Source organism: Scyliorhinus torazame, chromosome 29 (genome assembly GCF_047496885.1).
Source record: "Scyliorhinus torazame isolate Kashiwa2021f chromosome 29, sScyTor2.1, whole genome shotgun sequence".
Classification (NCBI taxonomy): domain Eukaryota; kingdom Metazoa; phylum Chordata; class Chondrichthyes; order Carcharhiniformes; family Scyliorhinidae; genus Scyliorhinus; species Scyliorhinus torazame.
This window is the reverse complement of record NC_092735.1, coordinates 28,743,218-28,765,935: the sequence shown is the minus strand read 5'-3', so window position 1 is coordinate 28,765,935 and position 22,718 is coordinate 28,743,218. Positions and strand designations below refer to the sequence as shown.

Sequence of the window (22,718 nt, the reverse complement as noted above, 5' to 3'; positions counted from 1 at the left end):
ATGTTATAGTGACAGACCCGTCCCCACCAGTACTGTACCCCAGTGTTACACAGTGACAAACCCGTCCCAACCAGTACTGTACCCCAGTGATATAAAGTGACAGACCCGTCCCCACCAGTACTGTACCCCAGTGTTATACAGTGACAGACCCATCCCCACCAGTACTGTACCCCAGTGTTAAACAGCGACAAACCTGTCCCCACCAGCACTGCACACCAGTGTTACACAGCGACAGACTCGTCCCCACCAGTACAGTATCCCAGTGTTACACAGCGACAGACCCATCCCCACCAGTACAGTATCCCAGTGTTACACAGTGACAGACCCGTCCCCATCTGTGCTGTACCAGAGTGTTATACAGTGACAGACCCGTCCCCACCAGTACTGTATCCCAGTGTTACACAGCGACAGACCCGTCCCCACCAGTACTGTATCCCAGTGTTATACAGTGACAGACCCGTCCCCACCTGTACTGTACCCCAATGTTATAGTGACAGACCCGTCCCCACCAGTATTGTACCCCAGTGTTACACAATGACAGACTCGCCCCACCAGTACTGTACCCCAGTGTTGCACAGCGACAGACCAGTCCCCACCAGTACTGTACCCCAGTGTTGCACAGCGACAGACCCGTCCCCACCAGTACAGTATCCCAGTGTTACTCAGCGACAGACTCGTCTCCACCAGTACTGTACCCCAGTGTTATACAGTGACAGACCCGTCCCCACCAGTACTGTATCCCAGTGTTATGCAGTGACAGACCCGTCCCCACCAATACTGTCCCCCAGTGTTACACAGTGACAGTCCCGTCCCCACCAGTACTGTATCCTAGTGTTACACCGCGACAGACTCGTCCCCACCAGTACTGTACCCCAGTGTTGCACAGCGACAGACACGTCCCCACCAGTACTGTACCCCAGTGTTATAGTGACAGACCCGTCCCCACCTGTACTGTACCCTAGTGTTATACAGCGACAGACCCGTCCCCACCAGTACTGTACCCCAGTGTTGTACAGCAACAGACCCGTCCCCACCAGTACAGTATCCCAGTGTTATATAGTGACAGACCCGTCCCCACCAGTACTGTACCCCAGTGTTACACAGTGACAGACCCGTCCCCACCAGTACTGTACCCCAGTGTTACACAGTGACAGACCCGTCCCCACCAGTACAGTATCCCAGTGTTACACAGTGACAAACCCGTCCCCACCAGTTCTGTACCCCAGTGTTATACAGTGACAGACCCGTCCCCACCAGTACTGTACCCCAGTGTTATACAGTGGCAGACCCGTCCCCACCAGTACTGTATGCCAGTGTTACACAGTGACAGACCCGTCCCCACCAGTACTGTACCTCAGTGTTACACAGCGACAGACACGTCTCCACCAGTACAGTATCCCAGTGTTACACAGTGACAGACCCGACCCCACCCGTACTGTACCCCAATGTTATAGTGACAGACCCGTCCCCACCTGTACTGTACCCCAGAGTTACACAGTGACTGAACCGTCCCCACCATTACTGTCCGCCAATGTTATAGTCACAGACCCGTCCCCACCAGTACTGTACCCCAGTGTTGTACAGCAACAGACCCGTCCCCACCAGTACAGTATCCCAGTGTTATATAGTGACAGACCCGTCCCCACCAGTACTGTACCCCAGTGTTACACAGCGACAGACCCGTCCCCACCAGTACTGTACCCCAGTGTTATATAGTGACAGACCCGTCTCCACCAGTACTGTACCGCAGTGTTATACAGTGACAGACCCGTCCCCACCAGTACTGTACCCTAGTGTTACACCGCGACAGACTCGTCCCCACCAGTACTGTACCCCAGTGTTGCACAGCGACAGACACGTCCCCACCAGTACTGTACCCCAGTGTTATAGTGACAGACCCGTCCCCACCTGTACTGTACCCTAGTGTTATACAGCGACAGACCCGTCCCCACCAGTACTGTACCCCAGTGTTGTACAGCAACAGACCCGTCCCCACCAGTACAGTATCCCAGTGTTATATAGTGACAGACCCGTCCCCGCCAGTACTGTACCCCAGTGTTACACAGTGACAGACCCGTCCCCACCAGTACTGTACCCCAGTGTTACACAGTGACAGACCCGTCCCCACCAGTACTGTACCCCAGTGTTACACAGTGACAAACCCGTCCCCACCAGTTCTGTACCCCAGTGTTATACAGTGACAGACCCGTCCCCACCAGTACTGTACCCCAGTGTTATACAGTGGCAGACCCGTCCCCACCAGTACTGTATGCCAGTGTTATACAGTGACAGACCCATCCCCACAAGTACTGTACCCCAATGTTATAGTGACAGACCCGTCCCCACCAGTACTGCACCCCAGTGTTACACAGTGACAGACCCGTCCCCACCAGTACTGTACCTCAGTGTTACACAGCGACAGACACGTCTCCACCAGTACAGTATCCCAGTGTTACACAGTGACAGACCCGTCCCCACCCGTACAGTACCCCAATGTTATAGTGACAGACCCGTCCCCACCTGTACTGTACCCCAGAGTTACACAGTGACTGAACCGTCCCCACCATTACTGTCCGCCAATGTTATAGTCACAGACCCGTCCCCACCAGTACTGTACCCCAGTGTTGTACAGCAACAGACCCGTCCCCACCAGTACAGTATCCCAGTGTTATATAGTGACAGACCCATCCCCACCAGTACTGTACCCCAGTGTTACGCAGCGACAGACCCGTCCCCACCAGTACTGTACCCCAGTGTTATATAGTGACAGACCCGTCTCCACCAGTACTGTACCGCAGTGTTATACAGTGACAGACCCGTCCCCACCAGTACTGTATCCCAGTGTTATGCAGTGACAGACCCGTCCCCACCAATACTGTCCCCCAGTGTTACACAGTGACAGATCTATTCCCCCCAGTATTGTACCCCAGTGTTATGCAATGACAGACCCGTCCCCAGCATTACTGTCCCCCAATGTTATTATCACAGACCCGTCGCCACCAGTACTGTATCCCAGTGTTACACAGTGACAAACCCGTCCCCACCAGTTCTGTACCCCAGTGTTATACAGTGACAGACCTGTCCCCACCAGTACTGTACCCCAGTGTTATACAGTGACAGACCCATACCCACAAGTACTGTACCCCAATGTTATAGTGACAGACCCGTCCCCACCAGTACTGCACCCCAGTGTTACACAGTGACAGACCCGTCCCCACCAGTACTGTACCTCAGTGTTAGACAGTGACAGACCCGTCCCCACCAGTGCTGTGCCCCAGGGTTATACAGTGACAGACCCGTCCCCACCAGTACTGTACCCCTGTGTTAAACAGTGACAGACCTGTCCCCACCAGTACTGTACCCCAGTGTTACACAGCGACAGACCCGTCCCCACCAGTACTGTACCCCAGTGTTACACAGCGACAGAGCCGTCCCCACCAGTACAGTATCCCAGTGTTGCACAGCGACAGACCCGTCCCCACCAGTACTGTATCCCAGTGTTATGCAGTGACAGACCCGTCCCCACGAACACTGTCCCCCAGTGTTACACAGTGACAGATCTATTCCCCCCAGTACTGTACCCCAGTGTTATGCAGTGACTGACCCGTCCCCACCATTACTGTCCCCCAATGTTATTGTCACAGATCCGTCGCCACCAGTACTGTACCCCAGTGTTATACAGTGACTGACCCGTCCCCACCATTACTGTCCCCCAATGTTAAAGTCACAGACCCGTCCCCACCAGTACTGTACCAGAGTGTTATACAGTGACAGTCCCGTCCTCACCAGTACTGTATCTCAGTGTTACACAGCGACAGACCCGTCCCCACCAGTACTGTATGCCAGTGTTATACAGTGACAGACCCATCCCCACCAGTACTGTACCCCAATGTTATAGTGACAGACCCGTCCCCGCCAGTACTGTTCCCCAGTGTTACACAGTGACAAACCCGTCCCCACCAGTACTGTACCCCAGTGTTATACAGTGACAGACCCGTCCCCACCAGTACTGTACCCCAGTGTTAAACAGTGACAGACCTGTCCCCACCAATACTGTACCCCGTGTTACACAGCGACAGACCCGTCCCCACCAGTACTGTACCCCAGTGTTGCACAGCGACAGACCCGTCCCCACCAGTACAGTACCCCAGTGTTATAAAGTGACAGACCCGTCCCCACCAGTACTGTACCCCAGTGTTATACAGTGAGAGACCCGTCCCCACCAGTACTGTACCCCAGTGTTATACAGTGACAGACCCGTCCCCACCAGTACTGTACCCCTGTGTTACACAGTGACAGACCCGTCTCCACCAGTACTGTACCCCAGTGTTACACAGCAACAGACTCGTCCCCACCAGTGCTGTACCCCAGTGTTGCACAGCGACAGACCCGTCCCCACCAGTACTGTATCCCAGTGTTACACAACGACAGACCCATCCCCACCAGTACTGTACCCCAGTGTTAAACAGCGACAAACCTGTCCCCACCAGCACTGCACACCAGTGTTACACAGCGACAGACTCGTCCCCACCGGTACAGTATCCCAGTGTTACACAGCGACAGACCCGTCCCCACCAGTACAGTATCCCAGTGTTATGCAGTGACAGACCCGTCCCCACCAATACTGTCCCCCAGTGTTACACAGTGACAGATCTATTCCCCCCAGTACTGTACCCCAGTGTTATAAAGTGACAGACCCATCCCCTCCAGTACTGTACCCCAGTGTTATACAGTGACAGACCCGTCCCCACCTGTACTGTACCCCAGAGTTACACAGCGACAGACCCGTCCCCACCAGTACTGTACCCCAGTGTTACACAGAGACAGACCCGTCCCCACCAGAACTGTACCCCAGTGTTACACAGAGACAGACCCGTCCCCACCAGTACTGTACCCCAGTGTTACACAGTGACAGACCCGTCCCCACCAGTACTGTACCTCAGTGTTATACAGTGACAGACCCGTCCCCACGAGTACTGTACCCCAGTGTTATACAGTGACAGACCCGTCCCCACCAGTACTGTATCCCAGTGTTATACAGCGACAGACTCGTCCCCACCAGTGCTGTACCCCAGTGTTGCACAGCGACAGACCCGTCCCCACCAATACTGTGCCCTAGTGTTACACAGTGACAGACCCGTCCCCACCTGTGCTGTACCAGAGTGTTATACAGTGACAGACCCGTCCCCACCAGTACTGTATCCCAGTGTTACACAGCGACAGACCCGTCCCCACCAGTACTGTATGCCAGTGTTATACAGTGACAGACCCGTCCCCACCTGTACTGTACCCCAATGTTATAGTGACAGACCCGTCCCCACCAGTACTGTACCCCAGTGTTACACATTGACAGACTCGCCCCACCAGTACTGTACCCCAGTGTTACTCAGCGACAGACCCGTCCCCACCAGTACAGTATCCCAGTGTTATACAGTGACAGACCCGTCCCCACCAGTACTGTATCCCAGTGTTGCACAGTGACAGACTCGCCCCACCAGTACTGTACCCCAGTGTTACTCAGTGACAGACCCGTCCCCACCAGTACTGTACCCCAGTGTTACACAGTGACAGACTCGCCCCACCAGTACTGTACCCCAGTGTTACACAGTGACAGACCCGTCCCCACCAGTACTGTACCCCAGTGTTACACAGTGACAGACTCGCCCCACCAGTACTGTACCCCAGTGTTACTCAGCGACAGACTCGTCTCCACCAGTACTGTACCCCAGTGTTATACAGTGACAGACCCGTCCCCACCAGTACTGTATCCCAGTGTTATGCAGTGACAGACCCGTCCCCACCAATACTGTCCCCCAGTGTTACACAGTGACAGTCCCGTCCCCACCAGTACTGTACCCTAGTGTTACACAGTGACAGACCAGTCCCCACCAGTACTGCACCCCAGTGTTACACAGCGACAGACTCGTCCCCACCAGTACTGTACCCCAGTGTTGCACAGCGACAGACCCGTCCCCACCAGTACTGTACCCCAGTGTTGCACAGCGACAGACCCGTCCCCACCAGTACAGTACCCCAGTGTTATACAGTGACAGACTCGTCCCCACCATTACTGTCCGCCAATGTTATAGTCACAGACCCGTCCCCACCAGTACTGTACCCCAGTGTTGTACAGCAACAGACCCGTCCCCACCAGTACAGTATCCCAGTGTTATATAGTGACAGAACCGTCCCCACCAGTACTGTACCCCAGTGTTACACAGCGACAGACCCGTCCCCACCAGTACTGTACCCCAGTGTTATATAGTGACAGACCCGTCTCCACCAGTACTGTACCCCAGTGTTATACAGTGACAGACCCGTCCCCACCAGTACTGTACCCCAGTGTTACACAGCGACAGACCCGTCCCCACCAGTACTGTACCCCAGTGTTGCACAGCGACAGACCCTTCCCCACCAGTACAGTACCCCAGTGTTATACAGTGACAGACCCGTCCCCACCAGTACTGTACCCCAGTGTTACACAGCGACAGACACGTCTCCACCAGTACAGTACCCCAGTGTTATACAGTGACAGACCCGTCCCCACCAGTACTGTACCCCAGTGTTAAACAGTGACAGACCTGTCCCCACCAGTACTGTACCCCGTGTTACACAGCGACAGACCCGTCCCCACCAGTACTGTACCCCAGTGTTGCACAGCGACAGACCCGTCCCCACCAGTACAGTACCCCAGTGTTATAAAGTGACAGACCCGTCCCCACCAGTACTGTACCCCAGTGTTATACAGTGAGAGACCCGTCCCCACCAGTACTGTACCCCAGTGTTATACAGTGACAGACCCGTCCCCACCAGTACTGTACCCCTGTGTTACACAGTGACAGACCCGTCTCCACCAGTACTGTACCCCAGTGTTACACAGCAACAGACTCGTCCCCACCAGTGCTGTACCCCAGTGTTGCACAGCGACAGACCCGTCCCCACCAGTACTGTATCCCAGTGTTACACAACGACAGACCCATCCCCACCAGTACTGTACCCCAGTGTTAAACAGCGACAAACCTGTCCCCACCAGCACTGCACACCAGTGTTACACAGCGACAGACTCATCCCCACCAGTACAGTATCCCAGTGTTACACAGCGACAGACCCGTCCCCACCAGTACAGTATCCCAGTGTTATGCAGTGACAGACCCGTCCCCACCAATACTGTCCCCCAGTGTTACACAGTGACAGATCTATTCCCCCCAGTACTGTACCCCAGTGTTATAAAGTGACAGACCCATCCCCTCCAGTACTGTACCCCAGTGTTATACAGTGACAGACCCGTCCCCACCTGTACTGTACCCCAGAGTTACACAGCGACAGACCCGTCCCCAGCAGTACTGTACCCCAGTGTTACACAGAGACAGACCCGTCCCCACCAGAACTGTACCCCAGTGTTACACAGAGACAGACCCGTCCCCACCAGTACTGTACCCCAGTGTTACACAGTGACAGACCCGTCCCCACCAGTACTTTACCTCAGTGTTATACAGTGACAGACCCGTCCCCACGAGTACTGTACCCCAGTGTTATACAGTGACAGACCCGTCCCCACCAGTACTGTATCCCAGTGTTATACAGCGACAGACTCGTCCCCACCAGTGCTGTACCCCAGTGTTGCACAGCGACAGACCCGTCCCCACCAATACTGTGCCCTAGTGTTACACAGTGACAGACCCGTCCCCACCTGTGCTGTACCAGAGTGTTATACAGTGACAGACCCGTCCCCACCAGTACTGTATCCCAGTGTTACACAGCGACAGACCCGTCCCCACCAGTACTGTATGCCAGTGTTATACAGTGACAGACCCGTCCCCACCTGTACTGTACCCCAATGTTATAGTGACAGACCCGTCCCCACCAGTACTGTACCCCAGTGTTACACAGTGACAGACTCGCCCCACCAGTACTGTACCCCAGTGTTACTCAGCGACAGACCCGTCCCCACCAGTACAGTATCCCAGTGTTATACAGTGACAGACCCGTCCCCACCAGTACTGTATCCCAGTGTTGCACAGTGACAGACTCGCCCCACCAGTACTGTACCCCAGTGTTACTCAGTGACAGACCCGTCCCCACCAGTACTGTACCCCGTGTTACACAGCGACAGACCCTTCCCCACCAGTACTGTACCCCAGTGTTGCACAGCGACAGACCCGTCCCCACCAGTACAGTACCCCAGTGTTATAAAGTGACAGACCCGTCCCCACCAGTACTGTACCCCAGTGTTATACAGTGAGAGACCCGTCCCCACCAGTACTGTACCCCAGTGTTATACAGTGACAGACCCGTCCCCACCAGTACTGTACCCCTGTGTTACACAGTGACAGACCCGTCTCCACCAGTACTGTACCCCAGTGTTACACAGCAACAGACTCGTCCCCATCAGTGCTGTACCCCAGTGTTGCACAGCGACAGACCCGTCCCCACCAGTACTGTATCCCAGTGTTACACAACGACAGACCCATCCCCACCAGTACTGTACCCCAGTGTTAAACAGCGACAAACCTGTCCCCACCAGCACTGCACACCAGTGTTACACAGCGACAGACTCATCCCCACCAGTACAGTATCCCAGTGTTACACAGCGACAGACCCGTCCCCACCAGTACAGTATCCCAGTGTTATGCAGTGACAGACCCGTCCCCACCAATACTGTCCCCCAGTGTTACACAGTGACAGATCTATTCCCCCCAGTACTGTACCCCAGTGTTATAAAGTGACAGACCCATCCCCTCCAGTACTGTACCCCAGTGTTATACAGTGACAGACCCGTCCCCACCTGTACTGTACCCCAGAGTTACACAGCGACAGACCCGTCCCCACCAGTACTGTACCCCAGTGTTACACAGAGACAGACCCGTCCCCACCAGAACTGTACCCCAGTGTTACACAGAGACAGACCCGTCCCCACCAGTACTGTACCCCAGTGTTACACAGTGACAGACCCGTCCCCACCAGTACTTTACCTCAGTGTTATACAGTGACAGACCCGTCCCCACGAGTACTGTACCCCAGTGTTATACAGTGACAGACCCGTCCCCACCAGTACTGTATCCCAGTGTTATACAGCGACAGACTCGTCCCCACCAGTGCTGTACCCCAGTGTTGCACAGCGACAGACCCGTCCCCACCAATACTGTGCCCTAGTGTTACACAGTGACAGACCCGTCCCCACCTGTGCTGTACCAGAGTGTTATACAGTGACAGACCCGTCCCCACCAGTACTGTATCCCAGTGTTACACAGCGACAGACCCGTCCCCACCAGTACTGTATGCCAGTGTTATACAGTGACAGACCCGTCCCCACCTGTACTGTACCCCAATGTTATAGTGACAGACCCGTCCCCACCAGTACTGTACCCCAGTGTTACACAGTGACAGACTCGCCCCACCAGTACTGTACCCCAGTGTTACTCAGCGACAGACCCGTCCCCACCAGTACAGTATCCCAGTGTTATACAGTGACAGACCCGTCCCCACCAGTACTGTATCCCAGTGTTGCACAGTGACAGACTCGCCCCACCAGTACTGTACCCCAGTGTTACTCAGTGACAGACCCGTCCCCACCAGTACTGTACCCCAGTGTTACACAGTGACAGACTCGCCCCACCAGTACTGTACCCCAGTGTTACACAGTGACAGACCCGTCCCCACCAGTACTGTACCCCAGTGTTACACAGTGACAGACTCGCCCCACCAGTACTGTACCCCAGTGTTACTCAGCGACAGACTCGTCTCCACCAGTACTGTACCCCAGTGTTATACAGTGACAGACCCGTCCCCACCAGTACTGTATCCCAGTGTTATGCAGTGACAGACCCGTCCCCACCAATACTGTCCCCCAGTGTTACACAGTGACAGTCCCGTCCCCACCAGTACTGTACCCTAGTGTTACACAGTGACAGACCAGTCCCCACCAGTACTGCACCCCAGTGTTACACAGCGACAGACTCGTCCCCACCAGTACTGTACCCCAGTGTTGCACAGCGACAGACCCGTCCCCACCAGTACTGTACCCCAGTGTTGCACAGCGACAGACCCGTCCCCACCAGTACAGTACCCCAGTGTTATACAGTGACAGACTCGTCCCCACCATTACTGTCCGCCAATGTTATAGTCACAGACCCGTCCCCACCAGTACTGTACCCCAGTGTTGTACAGCAACAGACCCGTCCCCACCAGTACAGTATCCCAGTGTTATATAGTGACAGAACCGTCCCCACCAGTACTGTACCCCAGTGTTACACAGCGACAGACCCGTCCCCACCAGTACTGTACCCCAGTGTTATATAGTGACAGACCCGTCTCCACCAGTACTGTACCCCAGTGTTATACAGTGACAGACCCGTCCCCACCAGTACTGTACCCCAGTGTTACACAGCGACAGACCCGTCCCCACCAGTACTGTACCCCAGTGTTGCACAGCGACAGACCCTTCCCCACCAGTACAGTACCCCAGTGTTACACCGCGACACACTCGTCCCCACCAGTACTGTACCCCAGTGTTACACAGCGACAGACACGTCTCCACCAGTACAGTATCCCAGTGTTATACAGTGACAGACCCGTCCCCACCAGTACTGTACCCCAGTGTTATACAGTGACAGACGCGTCCCCACCAGTACTGTACCCCAGTGTTACTCAGCGACAGACACGTCTCCACCAGAAAAGTATCCCAGTGTTACACAGTGACAGACCCATCCCCACCCGTACTGTACCCCAATGTTATAGTGACAGACCCGTCCCCACCTGTACTGTACCCCAGAGTTACACAGTGACTGAACCGTCCCCACCATTACTGTCCGCCAATGTTATAGTCACAGACCCGTCCCCACCAGTACTGTACCCCAGTGTTGTACAGCAACAGACCCGTCCCCACCAGTACAGTATCCCAGTGTTATATCGTGACAGACCTGTCCCCACCAGTACTGTACCCCAGTGTTATACAGTGACAGACCCGTCTCCACCAGTACTGTACTGCTGTGTTATACAGTGACAGACCCGTCCCCACCAGTACTGTATCCCAGTGTTATGCAGTGACAGACCCGTCCCCACCAATACTGTCCCCTAGTGTTACACAGTGACAGATCTATTCCCCCCAGTATTGTACCCCAGTGTTATGCAATGACAGACCCGTCCCCAGCATTACTGTCCCCCAATGTTATTATCACAGACCCGTCGCCACCAGTACTGTACCCCAGTGTTATACAGTGACTGACCCGTCCCCACCATTACTGTCCCCCAATGTTAAAGTCACAGACCCGTCCCCACCAGTACTGTATGCCAGTGTTATACAGTGACAGACACATCCCCACCAGTACTGTACCCCAATGTTATAGTGACAGACCCGTCCCCACCAGTACTGTACCCCAGTGTTACACAGTGACAAACCCGTCCCCACCAGTTCTGTACCCCAGTGTTATACAGTGACAGACCCGTCCCCACCAGTACTGTACCCCAGTGTTATACAGTGACAGACCCGTCCCCACCAGTACTGTACCCCTGTGTTACACAGTGACAGAACCGTCTCCACCAGTACTGTACCCCAGTGTTACACAGCGACAGACTCGTCCCCACCAGTGCTGTACCCCAGTGTTGCACAGCGACAGACCCGTCCCCACCAGTACTGTATCCCAGTGTTACACAGCGACAGACCCATCCCCACCAGGACTGTACCCCAGTGTTAAACAGCGACAAACCTGTCCCCACCAGCACTGCACACCAGTGTTACACAGCGACAGACTCGTCCCCACCAGTACAGTATCCCAGTGTTATAAAGTGACAGACCCGTCCCCACCAGTACTGTACCCCAGTGTTATACAGTGACAGACCCGTCCCCACCAGTACTGTACCCTAGTGTTACACAGCGACAGACCCATCCCCACCAGTACAGTATCCCAGTGTTATACAGCGACAGACTCGTCCCCACCAGTACCGTACACCAGTGTTATACAGTGACAGACACGTCCCCACCAGTACAGTATCCCAGTATTACACAGCGACAGACCCGTCCCCACCAATACTGCACCCCAGTGTTATACAGTGACAGACCAGTCCCCACCAGTACTGTATCCAGTGTTAAACAGCGAAAGACACGTCCTCACCAGTACAGTACACCAGTGTTATACAGTGACAGACACGTCCCCACCAGTACAGTACACCAGTGTTACAGTGACAGACCCGTCCCCACCAGTACAGTACACCAGTGTTATACAGTGACAGACACGTCCCCACCAGTACAGTATCCCAGTATTACACAGCGACAGACCCGTCCCCACCAATACTGCACCCCAGTGTTATACAGTGACAGCCCCGTCCCCACCAGTACTGTACCCCAGTGTTATACAGTGACAGACCCGTCCCCACCAGTACTGTATGCCAGTGTTCTACAGTGACAGACCCATCCCCGCAAGTATTGTACCCCAATGTTATAGTGACAGACCCGTCCCCACCAGTACTGTACCCCAGTGTTACACAGTGACAGACCCGTCCCCACCAGTGCTGTGCCCCAGGGTTATACAGTGACAGACCCGTCCCCACCAGTACTGTACCCCTGTGTTAAACAGTGACAGACCTGTCCCCACCAGTACTGTACCCCAGTGTTACACAGCGACAGACCCGTCCCCACCAGTACTGTACCCCAGTGTTACACAGCGACAGACCCGTCCCCACCAGTACTGTACCCCAGTGTTATGCAGTGACAGACCCGTCCCCACCAGTACTGTACCCTAGTGTTACACAGTGACAGACCCGTCCCCACCAGTACTGTACCCCAGTATTACACAGTGACAGACCCGTCCCCACCAGTACTGTACCCTAGTGTTATGCAGTGACAGACCTGTCCCCAGCATTACTGTCCCCCAATGTTATTGTCACAGACCCGTCGCCACCAGTACTGTACCCCAGTGTTATACAGTGACTGACCCGTCCCCACCATTACTGTCCCCCAATGTTAAAGTCACAGACCCGTCCCCACCAGTACTGTACCAGAGTGTTATACAGTGACAGACCCGTCCTCACCAGTACTGTATCTCAGTGTTACACAGCGACAGACCCGTCCCCACCAGTACTGTATGCCAGTGTTATACAGTGACAGACCCATCCCCACCAGTACTGTACCCCAATGTTATAGTGACAGACCCGTCCCCTCCAGTACTGTACCCCAGTGTTACACAGTGACAAACCCGTCCCCACCAGTACTGTACCCCAGTGTTATACAGTCACAGACCCGTCCCCACCAGTACTGTACCCCAGTGTTATACAGTGACAGACCCGTCCCCACCAGTACTGTACCCCTGTGTTACACAGTGACAGACCCGTCTCCACCAGTACTGTACCCCAGTGTTAAACAGTGACAGACCTGTCCCCACCAGTACTGTACCCCAGTGTTACACAGCGACAGACCCGTCCCCACCAGTACTGTACCCCAGTGTTGCACAGCGACAGACCCGTCCCCACCAGTACAGTACCCCAGTGTTATAAAGTGACAGACCCGTCCCCACCAGTACTGTACCCCAGTGTTATACAGTGACAGACCCGTCACCACCAGTACTGTACCCCAGTGTTATACAGTGACAGACCCGTCCCCACCAGTACTGTACCCCTGTGTTACACAGTGACTGACCCGTCTCCACCAGTACTGTACCCCAGTGTTACACAGCGACAGACTCGTCCCCACCAGTGCTGTACCCCAGTGTTGCACAGCGACAGACCCGTCCCCACCAGTACAGTACCCCAGTGTTAAACAGCGACAAACCTGTCCCCACCAGCACTGCACACCAGTGTTACACAGCGACAGACTCGTCCCCACCAGTACAGTATCCCAGTGTTACACAGCGACAGACCCGTCCCCACCAGTACAGTATCCCAGTGTTATGCAGTGACAGACCCGTCCCCGACAATATTGTCCCCCAGTGTTACACAGTGACAGATCTATTCCCCCCAGTACTGTACCACAGTGTTATAAAGTGACAGACCCGTCCCCACCAGTACTGTACCCCAGTGTTATACAGTGACAGACCCGTCCCCACCAGCACTGTACCCTAGTGTTACACAGTGACAGACCCGTCCCCACCAGTACTGCACCCCAAGTGTTGCACAGCGACAGACCCGTCCCCACCAGTACAGTATCCCAGTGTTATACAGTGACAGACCCGTCCCCACCAGTACTGTACCCTAGTGTTACACAGTGACAGACCCGTCCCCACCAGTACTGTACCCCAGTATTACACAGTGACAGACCCGTCCCCACCAGTACTGTACCCTAGTGTTACACAGTGACAGACCCGTCCCCACCAGTACTGTACCCCAGTATTACACAGTGACAGACCCGTCCCCACCAGTACTGTACCCTAGTGTTACACAGCGACAGACCCGTCCCCACCAGTACTGTACCCCAGTGTTAAACAGTGACAGACCCATCCCCACCAGTACTGTACCCTAGTGTTACACAGCGACAGACCCGTCCCCACCAGTACTGTACCCCAGTGTTAAACGGTGACAGACCCATCCCCACCAGTACTGTACCCCAGTGTTAAACAGTGACAGACCCATCCCCACCAGTACTGTATCCCATTGTTATACAGTAACAGACCCATCCCTACCAGTACTGTACCCCAGTGTTACACAGTGACAGACCCGTCCCCACCAGTAATGTGCCCCAGTTTTATACAGTGACAGACCCGTCCCCACTAGTACAATACCCTAGGGTTATACAGTGACAGACCCGTCCCCACCAGTACTGTACCCCAGTGTTACTCAGCGACAGACTCGTCTCCACCCTTACAGTATCCCAGTGTTACACAGTGACAGACCCATCCCCACCAGTACTGTACCCCAGTGTTATACAGTGACCGACCCGTCCCCACCAGTACTGTACCCCAGTGTTAAAAAGTGACAGACCAGTCACTACCAGTACAGTATCCCAGTGTTATACAGTGACAGACCCGTCCCCACCAGTACTGTACCCCAGTGTTACTCAGCGACAGACTCGTCTCCACCCTTACAGTATCCCAGTGTTACACAGCGACAGATCCGTCCCCACCAGTGCTGTACCCCAGTGTTACACAGTGACAGACCCATCCCCACCAGTACTGTACCCCAGTGTTATACAGTGCCAGACCCGTCCCCACCAGTACTGTCCCCCAATGTGAGAGTGACAGACCCATCCCCACCAGTACTGTACCCCAGTGTTATACAGTGACCGACCCGTCCCCACCAGTACTGTACCCCAGTGTTAAAAAGTGACAGACCAGTCACTACCAGTACAGTATCCCAGTGTTACACAGCGACAGATCCGTCCCCACCAGTACTGTAACCCAGTGTTACACAGTGACAGACCCGTCCCCACCTGTACTGTACCCCAGTGTTGCACAGTGGCAGACCCGTCCCCACCAGTACTGTACCCCAGTGTTATACAGTGACAGACCCGTCCCCACGAGTACTGTATGCCAGTGTTATACAGTGACAGACCCGTCCCCACCAGTGCTGTGCCCCAGTTTTATACAGTGACAGACCCGTCCCCACTAGTACAGTACCCTAGGGTTATACAGTGACAGACCCGTCCCCACCAGTACTGTACCCCAGTGTTACACAGTGACAGACCCGTCCCCACCAGTACTGTACCCCAGTGTTATACAGTGACAGACCCGTCCCCACCAGTACTGTACCCCTGTGTTAAACAGTGACAGACCTGTCCCCACCAGTACTGTACCCCAGTGTTACACAGCGACAGACCTGTCCCCACCAGGACCGTACCCCAGTGTTACACAGTGACAGTCCCGTCCCCCCCAGGAGTGTATCCCAGTGTTACAGTGACAGACCCTTCACCACCAGTACTGTACCCCAGTGTTACACAGTGACAGACACGTCCTCACAAGTACTGTACCCCAGTATTACACAGTGACAGACCCGTCCCCACCAGTACTGTACCCTAGTGTTACACAGTGACAGACCCGTCCCCACCAGTACTGTACCCCAGTATTACACAGTGACAGACCCGTCCCCACCAGTACTGTACCCTAGTGTTACACAGTGACAGACCCGTCCCCACCAGTACTGTACCCCAGTATTACACAGTGACAGACCCGTCCCCACCAGTACTGTACCCTAGTGTTACACAGCGACAGACCCGTCCCCACCAGTACTGTACCCCAGTGTTAAACAGTGACAGACCCATCCCCACCAGTACTGTACCCTAGTGTTACACAGCGACAGACCCGTCCCCACCAGTACTGTACCCCAGTGTTAAACGGTGACAGACCCATCCCCACCAGTACTGTACCCCAGTGTTAAACAGTGACAGACCCATCCCCACCAGTACTGTATCCCATTGTTATACAGTAACAGACCCATCCCTACCAGTACTGTACCCCAGTGTTACACAGTGACAGACCCGTCCCCACCAGTAATGTGCCCCAGTTTTATACAGTGACAGACCCGTCCCCACTAGTACAATACCCTAGGGTTATACAGTGACAGACCCGTCCCCACCAGTACTGTACCCCAGTGTTACTCAGCGACAGACTCGTCTCCACCCTGATAGTATCCCAGTGTTACACAGTGACAGACCCATCCCCACCAGTACTGTACCCCAGTGTTATACAGTGACCGACCCGTCCCCACCAGTACTGTACCCCAGTGTTAAAAAGTGACAGACCAGTCACTACCAGTACAGTATCCCAGTGTTATACAGTGACAGACCCGTCCCCACCAGTACTGTACCCCAGTGTTACTCAGCGACAGACTCGTCTCCACCCTTACAGTATCCCAGTGTTACACAGCGACAGATCCGTCCCCACCAGTGCTGTACCCCAGTGTTACACAGTGACAGACCCATCCCCACCAGTACTGTACCCCAGTGTTATACAGTGCCAGACCCGTCCCCACCAGTACTGTCCCCCAATGTGAGAGTGACAGACCCATCCCCACCAGTACTGTACCCCAGTGTTATACAGTGACCGACCCGTCCCCACCAGTACTGTACCCCAGTGTTAAAAAGTGACAGACCAGTCACTACCAGTACAGTATCCCAGTGTTACACAGCGACAGATCCGTCCCCACCAGTACTGTAACCCAGTGTTACACAGTGACAGACCCGTCCCCACCTGTACTGTACCCCAGTGTTGCACAGTGGCAGACCCGTCCCCACCAGTACTGTACCCCAGTGTTATACAGTGACAGACCCGTCCCCACGAGTACTGTATGCCAGTGTTATACAGTGACAGACCCGTCCCCACCAGTGCTGTGCCCCAGTTTTATACAGTGACAGACCCGTCCCCACTAGTACAGTACCCTAGGGTTATACAGTGACAGACCCGTCCCCACCAGTACTGTACCCCAGTGTTACACAGTGACAGACCCGTCCCCACCAGTACTGTACCCCAGTGTTATACAGTGACAGACCCGTCCCCACCAGTACTGTACCCCTGTGTTAAACAGTGACAGACCTGTCCCCACCAGTACTGTACCCCAGTGTTACACAGCGACAGACCCGTCCCCACCAGGACCGTACCCCAGTGTTACACAGTGACAGTCCCGTCCCCCCCAGGAGTGTATCCCAGTGTTACAGTGACAGACCCTTCACCACCAGTACTGTACCCCAGTGTTACACAGTGACAGACACGTCCTCACAAGTACTGTACCCCAGTGTTACACAGAGACAGACCAATCCCCACCAGTACTGTATCCTTGTGTTACAAAGTAACAGTCCCGTCACCACCAGTAATGTACCCCAGGGTTATACAGTGACAGACCCGTCCCCACCAGTACTGTACCCCAGTGTTACACAGTGACAGACCCGTCCCCACCTGTACTATACCCCAGTGTTACACAGAGACAGACCTGTCCCCACCAGTACTGTTCCCCAGTGTTATACAGTGACAGACCCGTCCCCACCAGTACTGTACCCCAGTGTTATGCAGCGACAGACTCGTCCCCACCAGTGCTGTACCCCAGTGTTGCACAGCGACAGACCCGTCCCCACCAGTACTGTACCCTAGTGTTATACAGTGACAGAGCCGTCCCCACCTGTGCTGTACCAGAGTGTTATACAGTGACAGACCCGTCCCCACCAGTACTGTATCCCAGTGTTACACAGCGACAGACCCGTCCCCACCAGTACTGTATGCCAGTGTTATACAGTGACAGACCCGTCCCCACCTGTACTGTACCCCAATGTTATAGTGACAGACCCGTCCCCACCAGTACTGTACCCCAGTGTTACACAGTGACAGACTCGTCCCCACCAGTACTGTACCCCAGTGTTGCACAGCGACAGACCCGTCCCCTCCAGTACTGTAACCCAGTGTAATACAGTGACAGACCCGTCCCCACCAGCACTGTATCCCAGTGTTACACAGTGACAGACCCGTCCCCACCAGTACTGTACCCCAGTGTTGCACAGCGACAGACCCGTCCCCACCAGTACTGTATCCCAGTGTTAAACAGTGACAGACCCATCCCCACCAGTACAGTATCCCAGTGTTACTCAGCGACAGACCCGTCCCCACCAGTACTGCACCCCAGTGTTAAACAGTGACAGACCCATCCCCACCAGTACTGTATCCCATTGTTATACAGTAACAGACCCGTCCCCACCAGTACTATACCCCAGTGTTACACAGCGACAGACCCGTCCCCACCAGTACTGTACCTCAGTGTTACACAGTGACAGACCCGTCCCCACCAGTACTGTACCCCAGTTTTACACAGCGACAGACCCGTCCCCACCAGTACTGTACCCCAGTGTTACACAGCAACAGACCCGTCCCCACCAGTACTGTACCCCAGTGTTACTCAGCGACAGACTCGTCTCCACCCTTACAGTATCCCAGTGTTACACAGTGACAGACCCGTCCCCACCAGTACTGTACCCCAGTGTTGCACAGTGGCAGACCCATCCCCACAAGTACTGTACCCCAATGTTATAGTGACAGACCCGTCCCCACCAGTACTGTACCCCAGTGTTACACAGTGACAGACCAGTCCCCACCAGTACTGTACCTCAGTGTTAGACAGTGACAGACCCGTCCCCACCAGTACTGTGCCCCAGTTTTATACAGTGACAGACCCGTCCCCACTAGTACAGTACCCTAGGGTTATACAGTGACAGACCCGTCCCCACCAGTACTGTACCCCAGTGTTACTCAGCGACAGACTCGTCTCCACCCTTACACTATCCCAGTGTTACACAGTGACAGACCCATCCCCACCAGTACTGTACCCCAGTGTTATACAGTGACCGACCCGTCCCCACCAGTACTGTACCCCAGTGTTAAAAAGTGACAGACCAGTCACTACCAGTACAGTATCCCAGTGTTATACAGTGACAGACCCGTCCCCACCAGTACTGTACCCCAGTGTTACTCAGCGACAGACTCGTCTCCACCCTTACAGTATCCCAGTGTTACACAGCGACAGATCCGTCCCCACCAGTGCTGTACCCCAGTGTTACACAGTGACAGACCCATCCCCACCAGTACTGTACCCCAGTGTTATACAGTGCCAGACCTGTCCCCACCAGTACTGTCCCCCAATGTGAGAGTGACAGACCCATCCCCACCAGTACTGTACCCCAGTGTTATACAGTGACCGACCCGTCCCCACCAGTACTGTACCCCAGTGTTAAAAAGTGACAGACCAGTCACTACCAGTACAGTATCCCAGTGTTACACAGCGACAGATCCGTCCCCACCAGTACTGTAACCCAGTGTTACACAGTGACAGACCCGTCCCCACCTGTACTGTACCCCAGTGTTGCACAGTGGCAGACCCGTCCCCACCAGTACTGTACCCCAGTGTTATACAGTGACAGACCCGTCCCCACTAGTACAGTACCCTAGGGTTATACAGTGACAGACCCGTCCCCACCAGTACTGTACCCCAGTGTTACACAGTGACAGACCCGTCCCCACCAGTACTGTACCCCAGTGTTATACAGTGACAGACCCGTCCCCACCAGTACTGTACCCCTGTGTTAAACAGTGACAGACCTGTCCCCACCAGTACTGTACCCCAGTGTTACACAGCGACAGACCCGTCCCCACCAGGACCGTACCCCAGTGTTACACAGTGACAGTCCCGTCCCCCCCAGGAGTGTATCCCAGTGTTACAGTGACAGACCCTTCCCCACCAGTACTGTACCCCAGTGTTACACAGTGACAGACACGTCCTCACAAGTACTGTACCCCAGTGTTACACAGAGACAGACCAATCCCCACCAGTACTGTATCCTTGTGTTACAAAGTAACAGTCCCGTCACCACCAGTAATGTACCCCAGGTTTATACAGTGACAGACCCGTCCCCACCTGTACTATACCCCAGTGTTACACAGAGACAGACCTGTCCCCACCAGTACTGTTCCCCAGTGTTATACAGTGACAGACCCGTCCCCACCAGTACTGTACCCCAGTGTTATGCAGCGACAGACACGTCCCCACCAGTGCTGTACCCCAGTGTTGCACAGCGACAGACCCGTCCCCACCAGTACTGTACCAGAGTGTTATACAGTGACAGACCCGTCCCCACCAGTACTGTACCCCAGTGTTATACAGTGACAGACCCGTCCCCACCTGTGCTGTACCAGAGTGTTATACAGTGACAGACCCGTCCCCACCAGTACTGTATCCCAGTGTTACACAGCGACAGACCCGTCCCCACCAGTACTGTATGCCAGTGTTATACAGTGACAGACCCGTCCCCACCTGTACTGTACCCCAATGTTATAGTGACAGACCCGTCCCCACCAGTACTGTACCCCAGTGTTACACAGTGACAGACTCGTCCCCACCAGTACTGTACCCCAGTGTTGCACAGCGACAGACCCGTCCCCTCCAGTACTGTAACCCAGTGTAATACAGTGACAGACCCGTCCCCACCAGCACTGTATCCCAGTGTTACACAGTGACAGACCCGTCCCCACCAGTACTGTACCCCAGTGTTGCACAGCGACAGACCCGTCCCCACCAGTACTGTATCCCAGTGTTATGCAGTGACAGACCCGTCCCCACCAATACTGTATCCCAGTGTTACTCAGCGACAGACCCGTCTCCACCAGTACTGTACCCCAGTGTTATACAGTGACAGACCCGTCCCCACCAGTACTGTATCCCAGTGTTATGCAGTGACAGACCCGTCCCCACCAATACTGTCCCCCAGTGTTACACAGTGACAGTCCCGTACCCACCAGTACTGTACCCTAGTGTCACACAGTGACAGACCGGTCCCCACCAGTACTGCACCCCAGTGTTACACAGCGATAGACCCGTCCCCACCAGTACTGTACCCTAGTGTTGCACCGCGACAGACTCGTCCCCACCAGTACTGTACCCCAGTGTTGCACAGTGACAGACGCGTCCCCACCAGTACTGTACCCCAGTGTTGCACAGTGACAAATCCGTCCCCACCAATACTGCACCCCATTATTACTCAGCGACAGACCCGTCTCCACCAGAAAAGTATCCCAGTGTTACACAGTGACAGACCCGTCCCCACCAGTACTGTACCCCAATGTTATAGTGACAGACCCGTCCCCACCTGTACTGTACCCCAGTGTTGCACAGCGACAGACCCGTCCCCACCAGTACAGTATCCCAGTGTTATACAGTGACAGACCCGTCCCCACCAGTACTGTACCCCAGTGTTACACAGCGACAGACCCGACCCCACCAGTACTGTACCCCAGTGTTATATAGCGACAGACCCGTCTCCACTAGTACTGTACCCCAGTGTTATACAGTGACAGACCCATCCCCACCAGTACTGTCTCCCAGTGTTATGCAGTGACAGACCCGTCCCCACCAATACTGTCCCCCAGTGTTACACAGTGACAGTCCCGTCCCCACCAGTACTGTACCCTAGTGTTACACAGCGATAGACTCGTCCCCACCAGTACTGTACCCCAGTGTTGCACAGCGACGGACCCGTCCCCACCAGTACTGTACCCCAGTGTTGCACAGCGACAGACCCGTCCCCACCAGTACAGTACCCCAGTGTTATGCAGTGACAGACCCGTCCCCACCAGTACTGTACCCGAGTGTTACACCGCGACAGACTCGTCCCCACCAGTACTGCACCCCAGTGTTGCACAGCGACAGACCCGTCCCCACCTGTACTGTACCCCAGTGTTGCACAGCGACAGACCCGTCCCCACAAGTACAGTACCCCAGTGTTATACAGTGACAGACCCGTCCCCACCAGTACTGTACCCTAGTGTTACACCGCGACAGACTCGTCCCCACCAGTACTGTACCCCAGTGTTGCACAGCGACAGACCCGTCCCCACCAGTACAGTACCCCAGTGTTATACAGTGACAGACCCGTCCCCACCAGTACTGTACCCTCGTGTTACACCGCGACAGACTCGTCCCCACCAGTACTGCACCCCAGTGTTGCACTGCGACAGACACGTCCCCACCAGTACAGTATCCCAGTGTTATACAGTGACAGACGCGTCCCCACCAGTACTGTACCCCAGTGTTACACAGCGACAGACTCGTCCCCACCAGTGCTGTACCCCAGTGTTGCCAGCGACAGACCCGTCCCCACCAGTACTGTATCCCAGTGTTACACAACGACAGACCCATCCCCACCAGTACTGTACCCCAGTGTTAAACAGCGACAAACCTGTCCCCACCAGCACTGCACACCAGTGTTACACAGCGACAGACTCGTCCCCACCAGTACTGTACCCCAGTGTTACACAGCGACAGAC

General features: G+C 54.8%; 1 protein-coding gene across 1 annotated transcript in view; it reads left to right on the top strand.

The window, feature by feature from the left end:
- The window catches only part of LOC140404136 (SH3 and multiple ankyrin repeat domains protein 1-like), a 297,425-nt gene that overhangs the window by 169,028 nt on the left and 105,679 nt on the right, over nt 1-22,718 (top strand).